Consider the following 14,792-nt stretch of genomic DNA (forward strand, 5'->3'; position numbering starts at 1 on the left):
TGTGTGCAGCTATAAACGAATGTGTCGTGTGGAACCGAAGGCATTCTTGCGCAAACTGACCAATTAGAAACGAGAGTGTCATGTGGAACGATAGTCACTCTTGTGCAGTCCGATCACTTAGAAGTGAAAGGGTCGTGTGAAACAAATTAACTCGTGTGCACCCAAGTACATGAGAAACGAAATAAAAGGCCAGGCAGCGGAATAGAAGCTGAGATTCAGATGCAGATTCAGAACCAGTGCCGGCAGTTTGGAGATTCCGCAGCGAGACACCAGCGAGGCCGAGTTGGCCCATAGCAGCCGATACAGCTGATAAAGACTTCAACTATGAGACGACGGTGATAGACTCTGGAAGACACTCAGAAACTGGAAGTCAAGTAGGATTTTTAGAGTTTCATTGGAATAGTGTTGAACAGAGGCTGTCAGTCCTTGTCTCAATTACTTACAAGGGAACCTCCCCATCGCACTCCCCTCAGATTTAGTTATAAGTTGGCACAGTGGATAGGGCTTGAAAAACTTAACACAGATCAATCGAGGAAACAGGAAGAAGTTGTGTGGAGCTATGAAAAAATAAGCAAAATATACAAAGGAAAATGTTAGTTCAAGAGCGCTGTGGTCCCGTGGTTAGCGTGAGCATTTTCGGAACGAGAGGTCCTTTGTTCAAGTATTCCCTCGAGTGAAAAGTTAATTTATGATTATCACATCCACAAGAAAACCTAAATCGGGCAAGGTAGAAGAATCTTTTTACCCATTCGCCAAGTGTACAAGTTAGGTGGGCCGACAACATATTCCTGTCATGTGACGCTCATGCCGTCACCAGTGTCGTATAGAATATATCAGACGTGTTTTCCTGTGGAGGAATCGGTTGACCTATGACCTTGCGATCAAATGTTTTCGGTTCACATTGGAGAGGCACGTCCTTTTGTGTACTAATCGCACGGTTTTGCGGTGCGGTCGCAAAACACAGACACTAAACTTATCACAGTGAACAGAGACGTCCATAAACGAACGGACAGAACTTCGCGATAATAAAGAAAGTAAACTTTTCACTCAAGGGAAGACTTGAACCAAGGATCTCTCGTTCCGCAGCTACTCACGCTAACCACGGGACCACGGCGCTCCTCAGCTTACACTCTCCTTGATGTTGCCTATCTTGCGCATGAACTACTCAGTTTGTATATTTTGCTTATTTTTTTCGTAGTTACACACAACTTCTTCCTTTTTTTCTCGATTGATCTGTGTTCAGTTTTTCAAGGCCTATCCACTGTGCCAACTTATAACTAAATCTGATGAGGGAGCGATGGGGAGGTTCCCTTGTTAGAGACATTTCAGTGCTAACAAGTGACAACTTTGTACTTGTTTCTTATATGTAACGGTAATTAGCTTTGAAGTAGCAAGTCCGAATAAAGAGACTGAATCTTACTAAGTGGTTTATGGTCCATCACCTCACATAAGTATATGTGAGAATAAACTTCATAGAAACTGACCAATTTTTTTCTGCCTATTGCAATTCTGTAACCTATTTTTCAGGAAACTTATTTGCTTCAAACCAAGGAGATTCTCTCCCTCTCATCTCTGATGTAACGGTTGACGGCAATTTATAACCAACCGGTTGCGCTACGCAGTTCGCACTTACTTCATTCTGGTATAGTGAGGCTGTGCCGGGACGCGACACGTGACATTGGTGAATAACAGAAAATTTATAAAAATTATGACATGAACGGCTGGCAATGTAGCAGATGCCTCCAAAAGTGGCTGCTGTGAGCGGCTTTCCTCTGGCGGCCGTCCTGGCTGACGTGCTACAAGCAGCCGGCTGCTGCGGCGCCTTTGTCTCTCGCAGACGGCCGGACCCGCGCCGAGATCCCGCTTGCAGCGCGAACTCCGGTGTCGACGCCGAATCCCGCAATCCGCTTAGCGGCCGGGGGTGGGAAGCGGGTGGCACAGTAGGCGCGAGCGCGCATGCGCAGTAGGCTGGCAGCGGACCGAAATAAACGCCGGCAGCGGACGGCCGCCGCCGCGAAGAAAGTGCGTGACGGCTGTCGCGGCCGCGCTTGCGGACTTCCGAGCAGCGGAGGACCCTGGTCACAACCGGTGAGCCTCACTTCTTCCGCCGAAACTCCTCGCGCTCATTTTCGCTGCCAGTGCGAAGGGTGGTTCCCTGCGTCCTGTTTTTCCAGTCTGCCGTTTTATATCGCCACTGCTGCAAAATCCGTGAGTTCAAAGCCAATTTTATTTTAACGTCTCGAGCATTCATGCGAGTATAGGACGGAAAGGGGTTTCTTTGTAATATTTATTATAATTTTGGTGGGATTTGGGGGTTGGACGTCATTCTGATTGCGGCTAACCTCTTCACCTCACTTGCTGGATATATTTGCCCCCACCCCATACAGCTCAGTCAAGCAGCAAGGAAGTTACTCCTTGACGCCTTAACACATGACACATTCTTCTGTCCTTCTTAGCAACGTTGTCCACATGTTCCCCTATTTGACGATTATACGGAGAACTTCCTCATTTTTTAACACTCCACCTGATTTTTTAACATCCTTCCATAGCACCACACTTTAAACGGTTCGATTCTTTCCAGTGTGCACTACCACAAAATCCTGTGCTCGTAATGTGCATACACAGGAATTCCTCCTGACTTTTGTTAATGGTTGAAATGGCTCAGAGCACTATGCGACTTAACATCTGAGGTCATCAGTCCCCTAGAGCTTAGAACTACTTAGACTAACTAACCTAAGGACATCACACACATCCATGCCTGAGGCAGTATTCGAACCTGCGACGTAGCGGACGCGCGGTTCCAGACTGTAGCACATAGAACCACTCGGCCACTACGGCCGTCCCGAAGTTTGTTACTAGTGGAGTTCTTTAGGCCAGGAATGTTATCTTTGCCAGTGCTAGTCTCCTTTTAATGCCCTCCTTGCTTGTCTGTCGTACGTTGTTTTGCTTCCAATGGACTTTGTGGTCCTCAGTTTTGAAGTTAAGTTTATCACTAATTCACTTGTGCTACTCCCCATTGCGTTCGTCCGTCTTTGATTTCTCTCTATCCATGGTCTGTTGCCATTACACTGTTCGTTTCTCCTCAGTTTCACTGAAGGTAGCAATTGCCATCATGGAATTTTATAGTTGATATCCTTTCTCTCCAAATTTTAACTCTACTTCTAAACCCTTCGTTTATTTCCGTAGTTGCGAACATCCGTTCCTGTTCCTCCGTTCTTATTTATTCTTCTTGATTCTTGTGCATATTGTGTATTACTCGTCTGTTCCTAAAGCTTACGCCTATTTTCCTGAGGAAACTTGATCATTTTGCACCATTTTACATTTTCGATCGCTTTTCCTTGGTCTTCAGATCCTACCTCTGCCTCGTCGTGTTTAAATAATACGTGCACGTTAAAAGTAAAATTCATATACTTTCTTTTCATTCGCGTTTTTGCTGTGCCAATCTCCATAAGCTCATCAGAGCTGCAGTTGTGATATTAGGACCTCCACTGAGTTGTCAGTACCCAAGAGAAGCATATTTGTGAGTGATGTAGTGTGTTCTTCTCCTTCTTCTCCTCCTTCCCCTTGCCTTTTCCCGTTACTCCACGGAGTCGGCATTTTTATACGGATTTTTGGAAATGTTGGTGACTGTTGGAGGCCGGATGCCCTTGATGACGCGAAAACTCCCCGTAGGACGAAATATGTGTATCTCTTCTGTCTCCGTGTAGAATAAGTGTATGTTCTGTAGTAGAATGTTTTCTCAGTGTTTCCATAGCGTGTAATTGAGTCAGGATACAGGTACCAGTTCGGTATTTACTTAGTTGGATGGGGGAAACCAAAAAAAGCTACATTCGGGCAGGCTGGCTCATCATCCCTCATCTTTAATCCGCGAGCCGATACAATGCAGTATTATTTGTAATTCGCGCAATTCTGGACGGATATGTATTGAATTACAGAAGAAAATGGCTCTGAGCACTATGGGGCTTAACGTCTTAGGTCATCAGTCCCCTAGAACTTAGAACTACTTAAACCTAACTAACCTAAGGACATCACACACATCCATGCCCGAGGCAGGATTCGAACCTGCGACCGTAGCAGTCCCGCGGTTCCGGACTGCAGCGCCAGAACCGCACGACCACCGCGGCCGGCTAATTACAGAAGACTATATGTGTATAGTTGTTTAATCTTACGGTGTATCAGTGAGATTTGTTGATTTCTTTTCTACATGATGCTACAATGAAGTAACTTTCCATGTTTTAGTTGAAATAGCGTGCACAGGAATGACATATTTCTTGACTGATATCTGTTTATCGCACCGACTGTCACTATTAAGATTAAACGGTGTTTTCGTTTTAAGTTTTTATCTACTACGCAGTTTCGGCTCTGTAGCCACTCTCAAGAGCGGAGTACTAGCGACCTGCTCAACTTCGCAAGGGTAGCACTATCTGTGGCCAGACGACTTTCAAGTCTCGTGTATTAATAATAAATTACTCATAGCCAGAAATGTGAAATAAATTTTCTACAGTACTATGTACTTTCTACGCATTCGGAAGGTTAACTGAAACACCAGAATAATGTAATTTCTTGACTGTGTAGTATAGCCAATTACCGTAACCCGAATATTTGGTTTCGCTACTGTAGAGCAAGCGTTCATTGTTACGTCCGTCAATTACGTTGGATAATGTATAACTGAGAACCATGTTTTATCTGATTCTCTGTAACATTCTGCGCTCCCGTCTGATGGTATCAAACACTGTAAAGAATCGCTCGGTAAGCTCACGTACTGTTCCTATTGGCGTTGAGAACATAAGAGAGATTACATAACCCTGTAGGAAACCGACAAAAGGGTGAGGCCAGTGATTGCACAGGCCAAGGGATGGGATTTTCCTCCTACCTGAAGAGCCCTGGCCCGACGGTCAAGGTGAACTCGAGCACCACCGTTCTGAAACCACAAACCAGTATTCAGTTGCACAGGGACGTTGTCCACAATTTCAGGCAAGGCATTATCCACAAAATTCAAACACCATGTGCCATTCAAACGATCTGTGCTGCAATAAGGTGATCTCCAAGAATTACAGTCAATATCTCCACTAAGAATATCACCTGGTACCTTCTCGCAGAGATTTTCAACAGCCCAGTGGTGACTGCAGAATCTTTGCTTCACATTTCCAACTATAGGTTCCTTATTTTAAGACACTCAAAATTTCATCCTGTAAAATCTCCCAAAATTTCACGTCATTCTGTTGCATCCAGCGTACAGAAATCTTCCCCGTGAATCAGTCTAGGCCGGCCACGGTGGCCGAGCGGTATGGATGTGTGTGATGTCCTTAGGTTAGTTAGGTTTAAGTAGTTCTAAGTTCTAGGGGACTGATGACCTCAGCAATTAAGTCCCATAGTATTCAGCGCCACATCAACTATTTGAATCAGTCCGGGGTATCCGAGCGGTGTAGTGCGTCTTGTCACGGGTCACGGTCCGAGCGGCACCCCCCCCCCCCCCCCCCACCCGACGGATGTTTGAGTCCTCCCTCGGGCATGGGTGTGTGTGTTGTTCATATTGTCCATAGTTAGTTTAAGATAGATTAAGTAGTGTGTAAGCTTAGGGATCCATGACCTAAGCAGTTTGGTCCCATAAGATCTTGCCACAAAAATCAGTCTATTAGCGACAAACATATTAGAATCCCTGAGACCAGCCTTCATGAGGCAGCCGCGGTGGCCGAGAGGTTCTAAGCGCTTCAGTCCGGAACCGCGCGTCTGCTACGGTCGCAAGCTCGAATCCTCTCTCGGGTACGGATGTGTGTGATGTCCTTAGGTTAGTTAGGCTTAAGTAGTTCTAAGTTCTAGGGGACTGGTGAATGTAGGTTGCACATTATTATGGCAAACCGAGTAACATATGAAATACTGCACTACAAATGAAAGTAACACAGATACCTGACTCTTTTCTTTTGAACATAGTCACGTACTCTCTACGAACTACGGCCAGAAAGTGCCACCACTTGTTCAGTTCCTCGACGCCGGAAATTCGCTCCTTTCTCACGAAACCATGCGACAACCGCTGTGTGAACGTCATCATTATTGGAAAATCTCTTCCCCTCCCCCAAATTTTCTTTCAGCTCGAAAAGACTGCCTAGTCTGTGGGCGTTGTCGATGGCCTTCCTTGACGATGAGAATCACCGACGCCTCTAAGGCCTTGGCCATATTATTTGCATCGTTTCGCCATGGCTGGAAGCGAGTTTGCAATTGGTCCCTATACCAACAGAACTCCACTGTGAATCAGTGAACAATTAAGACCTTTTACTCACAAGAATCATATTGTGCCGCGTACTTCAACTTTGGAGCACGTTTCCAGTTGCTGCGCCGTCTCAGTCCCACACTACGATGCAGCTGTTATCCGTACCGCAACGGAACTGTGTCTGCAGCAAACGCGGAAAACACACTCTCTTCTGACATGCGCCATTCTTGTTGCGCAGTTGACTTAGTATGAGACGTCCCTACGTAATTCGGCCGATCTGCAAGAAATATTTATGAATTATAGACTCAAAACTTCCTCAGTATCCCTACTGTAGTTTCTGAGATAAGCATTCACATACAGACAGAAAATAATGCCTAGAACTTTAATTGATAATATTTAGCGATACTCCGTTAAACCCACATTTGTGGGTTACAGTCAGCGTACTTCTGTACGTTACGGAATTTTAGAAGTAGAGCGTGGTTGGCTGGACTTCGCCACTATAGCTTTATTATATGAGGACATGTTGTAAAACAGATCTGGAGATGGTCACTGCTGACCAAAACCGTTAGTCTGAAGACCAGAAGTTTTGTGATCGTTGGTGGAAATGAAAGTAATTCATTTTAGAATTATAGACATATCACCAGGTGTTACGAAAACAATAATTACCAGCATACTTACTTTCAGAATAAGGCAGTTGTTAACTGTGGCTGTGATAGTTCGTGACGTACAGATTCGCCACATACTGTGCTGTCCATTGCATAGATAAAAGAGAAAGTAAGAAAGGGCGAGAGAGAGAGAGAGAGAGAGAGAACTGTTGGCACGTAGCTTCTTATACTCGAACCGCAACACATAGACCACTGGGGCTGATCATCCCGTGAAGTAACTTCCAACGACCGCCGCCGACTGTTTTGCGTCCCCCACTCAATAACATGTTGATAATTTTACACAGAAAATTGACGAGTGGTCTTGTAATCAACTATGCGCCGATCAAATAGTTATGATGAAAGTATCTTCTATCACGAGTAACCGAAAATGTGCAAGGCAGGTTTGACCACAAACGCACATGACTGACTAACTCCCCCGGACGTTTAAAAAAAAAAAAACATTAATAATTAAGCTACCGAATACATAGATAAGGCCGGCCGGTGTGGCCGTGCGGTTAAAGGCGCTTCAGTCTGGAACCGCGTGGCCGCTACGGTCGCAGGTTCGAATCCTGCCTCTGGCATGGATGTGTGTGATGTCCTTAGGTTAGTTAGGTTTAATTAGTTCTAAGTTCTAGGCGACTGATGACCTCAGAAGTTGAGTCGCATAGTCCTCAGAACCAATCACATAGATAAGTAACGAAAACTTTACCGAAAAGAGAGGAAGCACAAATCCCAAACATACTGTAATAAAGCGGACCACGTCATAGTTGAAGTACTGGAGAAAATAATAAAACATACGTTATTAATAGAAAATCTATCATGTAACCCGACAGATTAAATGATAGACTGGAATATAAGGCTAAATTAAATGTAGTTCGAAACTGAGTGTGCTAATAGTTCTCAATTAGAGCTGACGCTAATGACACGCTGCTTTCAGGTTTACGCAAATAATAAAGTCACTCGTTAACAAGCAAAGGGGCCCAATTATTTGTCTCCTTTGAAATATTTCTTTCTTTCGAAGGAAATGTTTTTAATTCGACTGATAAAAAGAAAAAACGACGAAGTTGACACGGCCGAAGGCTAAAAGGAGAGAGCGCGTACGATACAGTTGTAGGTAGACAGTTTTACTTTAACGACTTTATGGAAGCCCTTTCTGATTTGATTTCGTTTCCTCACAGTCCTCCATTTTCTCTGCACCAGTTCAGTTGACATGCCTTCTAGTATCTGTAGACGCGTTACGACTTCATAGTATTAGAGTTATTACCTGTAATTGTGAAGTATCCGTTGGTTTTTAGAGCCGTTGTTCTACACTCCTGAACACTATTGGCTAAAAAATTACCAACTACCACATATAATTTGAACTTGCAGTTTTCTCGTATGTGTTTTAAGTTCTTGACTCAAACCTTTAATTTTTTTTATTCACTATAAAGAGCCTGCACAAAAATCAGGATTTAAATTGAGTTTTCAAAATACAATAGGACCGAGCAAGATGGCGCAATGGATGACACTCGAGGAGAGGATTTCAAATCTGACTGGGCAGTAAGATTTGCATTGTCCGAAGCTTCCACAAATTCAGGAAAATGTTCGAATCATTCCTTTAAAAACAGTCAGCCAATTTTCCCTCCCATAATACAATCCCGTTGCGTGCTCTCTAAGGACGTTTTCGACGAGACATTAAAATACAAGTTCATTTAAATGTAATAAGTGATGGTCCTGCCACTGATACATATGGTAAGTTTTGGTACAAGATGAATTTTGCGAAGTAAATTTCTAAGAAATATATTTATTTAGGTGATTTCATGTTCTGAGACACTGTTTGGACTGTTTTTTCTAGCTGATTTGCAGGTAATAGCAAGGTGACACTGAAAGTTACAAACATGATAAATTATAATATTGCTGGTTGAATGTTACGTACTTGGCAAAAATAACACAAATTGTCAAAATTATGCTCCTAATGCACCGCGCTTCTGCTTCTATGCCCCTTAAACCACCACTAGGTTGTTGGTGGATGGTACATCTCATACTACCAACATTTCTCACTTTTCCTGTTTAATCTGTGAGTACACAGTTTAAATGATAATACTGAAAAAGAAAACTCATTGAAAAAGTCAATGAGCGAAATGTGTCGGTGGAAACGTGACATTTTTTACAGTATATTTTCACTTGTTTGCATCAAATATTGAGAACGAAACAATTTCAAATTTTTATTCAAATACCAAAATAAGTTTTCCATTAAGTAAAGATTAAGCGCACTTAAGTTATCTGTACTCGAAAGCATACTTGTTTTATCGTAGACGTAAACGGCACTTTTTTTTTGGAAAAGTGAGCTCCTACTTAAAGTTCTCAAAAAAAAAGTGTTCAAATGGCTCTGAGCACTATGGGACTTAACATCTATGGTCATCAGTCCCCTAGAACTTAGAACTACTTAAATCTAACTAACCTAAGGACAGCACACAACACCCAGCCATCACGAGGCAGAGAAAATCCCTGACCCCGCCGGGAATCGAACCCGGGAACCCGGGCGTGGGAAGCGAGAACGCTACCGCACGACCACGAGATGCGGGCAAAAAAAAAAAAAAAAGTGTATTCCCTTTCATCTGCTGGGTGTACTTTTCCTCTGAACGACGGTTAGAGAGCAAGAATGTTGCGCAAGTATACGAGTCGATTTGTTTCTGATTTCTATTCATCTTTATTAAACGGAAGTCAGGCTACAAGTTTACGGATGACCCATGTGTGTCTTAGAAACCTTTCTCTATTATATGGCCATTTAATTATCAAGCCATTTATCCAGCGGATGGGAGAGACGTCTCGACCGCTTGTCCACTAGGACGTGATATCGCACAAATACAACATAGATAAATAAAAGATTGACTTTCCGTACGAAGAAAATTATACTACAGGTAAATGTGCGCTTGGAGAGGTAGATGGGTGACGCCTGAACAAAAAGAAAAGACATGCAGACAGAGAGAGAGAGACAGACAGAGAGAGAGAGACAGACAGAGAGAGAGAGAGAGAGAGAGAGAGAGAGAGAAAATTAATTGGGAACTCTGCGTAGGTGCTGGGTTATAGCTCAAGACTGCACACACCTTTTTCACCCTAATAGAACCGTTTTATTTTTACTTATTTTTAGTTTATTGGTCTCCTTAGTAAATGGCCACTATTAAACTTCGAACTGCGCGTAACTGCTGGTAACTTTGCTGTCGCAGTGTACATACACTCTTTCAGTTGATAATACGGTTATGAGTTAGGGCTCGCTTGACTTCGTCTTCAAATGTCCTGAGTCTGTTTTTTCATAATGCAACGATAGACAGGAAGGTGTCACTTCAGTAGAAAGATACTCATACTTCCATAAATTTAAAGACTTTTATGTCTTTGAGATAATATTCCGGGCCTCATACAACGTGTATTGTCTCTATGACATGACTGTTTCCTTTGAATTTTTTTTACTAGTTACAAACGGTAAAAGAGTTCTCAGTTATTGGCGATGCGGTAGACAAATTATTAAGAAACAAAATATTCTGAAGTTTTCCACACAGGGAACGAGAACCTAGGACACGTTTTTGAGATGTAGTGTTGATTCAAACAACAACATTTAGCGCAAACACAACGCAGCCTATGTGCATAAAAACACACCGTTTTCGCAACAGGTATATAACTTTTAATTTAAGTTAGAAGCCCTAGAATAAAATATATCTAAAGTGAACTTTTACTGAGCCAAAAACAACCAGAGTACTATGTGGGATAAAAAGATTGAGAATCTTTCCTGTGATTCACAGAACGTAAAAATTAAATACAGCTTTTGCTAAGATTTATTGACATGCTGTACTGTTTCAGGTTCTTTGGTAGTATATCTCAGATTTGAGCAGCTGTGATAATTTGGTTGTTGACTAACTAAATGATAGGTGAACTTGTATTTTCATTTTCGTAGTTGTCATATTTCATTCAGCATTTTGTGTCCATATCAGACATTTAAAGTGCTTAAAAGATGGTATTAAGGTTATTAGGTAGCCTCCTATTGGGTGTTCTGGAACAACGGCGGACGTCTGTCGCAAGGTAAAACTTTGAAAAACTGTTGTTATCTTTAACAAAAGCAAAGAGCGTTAGGGTTTAACATACCGTCGACGACGAAGCCTTTACAGAAAGGTGTATCAGCTCGGCTTGTGGAAAATTGGGTGGTAAACCGGTTGTTTCCTTTATAAATACATTTTTTAAGAAAAAGAAAATCCTCCATTCGCCTCAGTTTAGGGAAACAACTAAAAACTTGAGGTTTAGTTACTTGGTAGGGGTTTAAACAGCCTTTCTCCCAAATGTTGTTCCATCGTCTTGCCTCTTTACTTTTAACACGCGGTCACACTTGTGGGCTTTGTTGACCATCACGAAGTACCCCGCCTGATAAAAAACTGGAACTTCCAGAAAGGGAGGAGGAATAGAAATGAAATTTCACGGGTTGAGAGGATATGTGGTTATTTCAGTGATTACAAAATCGAATTAAATTTACGAAGAACTTGTCAATGTGAGTCCAATAATCAGTATGACTTCGCACCCCGTCTGACACAGATACCTGCATCGATTCGGTCACAAAGCCATTGTATACTCTCCGGGGCACTCTGGTCCATAACTGTTCTAACTGGTCCTTGATATCCTGGATACTGGTAGTGGGACGAAGCTGAAGTCCGAAGTCACCCCAAATAAGTTCCATCGGCGGGAGATTAGAGGATCTCGCTGGCCACGGAAGTACCTTAACATCGACCAGACAGCGTTTAGAGACACGTGCAGTGTGTGAAAGAGCATTGTCATGTTTAAAAATGGCTCTATGAAACTGTCGCGTTAGAGGTAACACGTGAGGAAGCAGGATGTCCGTGACGTATCGTTGTGTCGTCAGAGTTCCCGTAATTACAACCAGTTGGGACCTGAAGTCACACTCGATGGCTTCCCACACCATGACGTTAGGAGTAACCAACCTCTCCAAGACATTGTAAGAATGGGACCTCTGCCCAGGTCGTCGCTATATTCGTCGACGATGGTCATCCAGGTTATTGTAGAAACTCGGTTCTTCGCTGAATACGATGTGACGCCAGTTCAGAAGCCCATGCTTCTCGGTCATAGGACCACTCCAAACGCAGCTGTTTGTGCTGTAGCCTTAACGGCAGCCTAAGCATGGGACTGTAATTCCTTAGACCGGCTGCTGCGAATCTCCGACGAATGGTATGGGCTGATACACAGTGTTGCAAGGGAATCCATTACTGGTTGTCGAATGGCGGGGCCAGATTTGAAGGTGTTACTATGCGCTTAGTGTACAATACGGCGATCCTCCCATGTGGAGGTTAGACGTGTTCGATTGGAACCTTGCCGACGAATGTGCGTATTCTCAAGTTCCCATGCAGTCCAACATTGGGCCACTCTCACATTCGAATGCTCCACAAATCTACATTGGACAAGTCCGACGAATGGAGACCCACGATGAGGCCACTTTCAAGCCCTGTCAGGTGCTCCTATGGCTGTCCCACACGGATACGCGTCATCTCGATGTCGTTCACAGTGTTCACTCAACATATGACACTGTTAACGCGCATTATATAGCGTACACGGCCAGATAACAACCCTGACCGCGAACGACCTTAACGCACAATGGCCTACTACGCTGTCGGCTGACAGCATAAATATTTGACGAGGCCATATTTATGGCATTTGTCTAGAAAATGCGAAAGTGAAGAGACTTTGAGCTGCCTTTGCAGGTTTTAAATACCTCTAACCTTCACGAAGGAACCAAAAGGAAATTATTAAAGAGAAAAACATTTCAGGGTGAAGAGATAGAAAAGGTTTACTGATGACACTGAGATCTGTCAGAGTGAGAGACTGCAAATAACTCGGTTATCAGTTAAATGGGAAATTATATATATATATATTTATATATATATTCGCTATTCAGTCTGCAAAATAAGTGACTAAGCCCGAGTAAGGAAGATGTAAGAGGATGAACGTTTATGATAAAGTGAAATTTGTTAATATCGAATTTAAATCAGCTATAAAACATCTTCTGATATTGATTCTCTGGAGTCAGTCGAGAAACGCGGACAATAAAGACTACAGATAAGAGGGTTTCGAAATGTGTTAAACAAAAATGCTGACAATTAGATTGTGAGGTCGGAAAATGAAGAAGTACTCCACCGAACGGTGGCGAAAAGTGCTTTAGGGCACATCTGGTTGATAGGACATATGCTGGGGCATTAAGGAGTAAATTTAGTAACGGGCGGATGTGTGGAAGTAGACGAAGAACAAATCTTGATTGTTCTAGTTATACAGATATGAAAACACCTGCACGCGACAAATTAGTGTGGGGAACTGGGTCAAACCAACTTCGAACAAACTGACACGCAGAATAAGAACTGAACTTATCCAGTGTGTTCCAGGAGGAATGGTCAAAGGCATATGACAGGAACGGTCATTCGAAGCAAAGTTGTCTCGTTACCATGATGTCAAAAATGCATTCCTCACGAGCTGTGACTATTTGTTCATCTTCGCTACTGTGAAACACATCTCCTCTACTGAACAAGTGCTCGTAGCTCTTAAGGTATGCATTTCACAGCCAATGTTTACCGAAAAAATTTTCTTCTTTTTGTCCACACAGCCTTCTCCCAAAATATGGAAAGCAAATGTTCAAATGTGTGTGAATTCCTAAGGGACCAAACTTCTGATGTCATTAGTCCCTAGACTTACACATTACTTAAACTATCTTATGCTAAGAACAACACACACACACACACCCATGCCCGAGGGAAGACTAGAACCTCTGGTGGGACGGCCCGCGCAATCCGTGACAAGCTGCCTTAAGCCGCTCGGCCACTCCGCCCTGCTGGAAAGAATTTGCTGTAGAAGAGATATGTTTCACAGTATTTAAGATGAAGCTGTGCTCACCGCTGTGAAGGTACGTACTTTAGAGCCCATGTTTATTTGAATTTTTTGCCTCGAAAAACCGTTCCTGTCATATCCATGAATGTTGACCATTTCTCCTAGAACGCCCTGTACGTTGCCTTCTGGGTGCTAATTTCTGATGTAAAATAATAAGTGTTACTGTCTTATGCACTCTGCCACCGCTAGAAATTTATAAACGTACTCTACCCTCTCTTTTAACTCCGCAGAAAGAAAGTAATGAGCACAGAATTTGTGGGCAGTGTTCACATATTCCTTTATTTCTGCCGGGAAATAGTGTAACTCACTGGCGCTAGAACTTTTGTTTCTTCCGCAGCAATTTTTTCGAGGCAGGACTTCAACCTTATGAGCTCTGGGACCCGCAGCAAGTGGGACGGAGGTAACGACTCACGGGGCCCGGTGGCCCACAGGAGGCGGAGGCGGCGGTGTCCTGAGAGGTCGGGGAGTCCCCGAAGTCGGGACAAGGAAACTGCGCAGCAGAGGGTACCTTCCTTAAGATAGGCCGCGGAAACGCCCACGTGGCGGCATTCCGACACCTGCAACCCGTGTCTGCGACGCCACCGGCACAGGACGCGTGCAGCGCTCAGCGTCTCGGCTTTTGCTCGGAGGCCCCCGGAAGGGGCAGAACGGGTGGCCAGTCACGGCAATTGGTAAAGAGAGGTCCCTAGCGGAATCTGTGTATTCTTCGTGAGATCCGGTCCACTTTATGAACGAATGAGGGGCTCTTCCATCAAATATCCGTTTACTTACATCTGCATCTGTCCTCTCCAAACCACTGTGAAGTGTGTGGTGGAGGGTACTTAGCATTATACCACTTACGGGAAGCTTCTTCTCGTTCGCGTATGGAGTGAACGAAGGATGATTGCTTGATGCCTCTGAGCGCACATTAATCAGTTCGTTCTTATCTTCACGCTCCCTATGGGAGCGATACGGAGGTGAGTCGGAACACATTCCTACATTCCTCTCTCCAATGTTGTTTCCTGTTACTAGCGCTGGTGACTGTCCTCGAG

The 14,792-nt window shown here is 43.6% G+C and overlaps 1 protein-coding gene across 2 annotated transcripts in view; it reads left to right on the forward strand.

Annotated features, from left to right (window-relative positions):
• Nucleotides 1–2,036: 2,036 nt before the first annotated feature.
• The window catches only part of LOC124798448 (high affinity cAMP-specific and IBMX-insensitive 3',5'-cyclic phosphodiesterase 8A), a 1,735,971-nt gene continuing 1,723,215 nt past the window's right edge, over nucleotides 2,037–14,792 (forward strand). The window contains exon 1 of one of the 2 annotated variants that reach the window (XM_047261866.1): nucleotides 2,037–2,208. The gene's annotated coding sequence lies outside the window, so the exon portion shown is untranslated. The remainder of the gene's footprint in view (nucleotides 2,209–14,792) is intronic. The other variant, XM_047261867.1, reaches the window with a different exon arrangement.

Source organism: Schistocerca piceifrons, chromosome 5 (genome assembly GCF_021461385.2).
Source record: "Schistocerca piceifrons isolate TAMUIC-IGC-003096 chromosome 5, iqSchPice1.1, whole genome shotgun sequence".
Classification (NCBI taxonomy): domain Eukaryota; kingdom Metazoa; phylum Arthropoda; class Insecta; order Orthoptera; family Acrididae; genus Schistocerca; species Schistocerca piceifrons.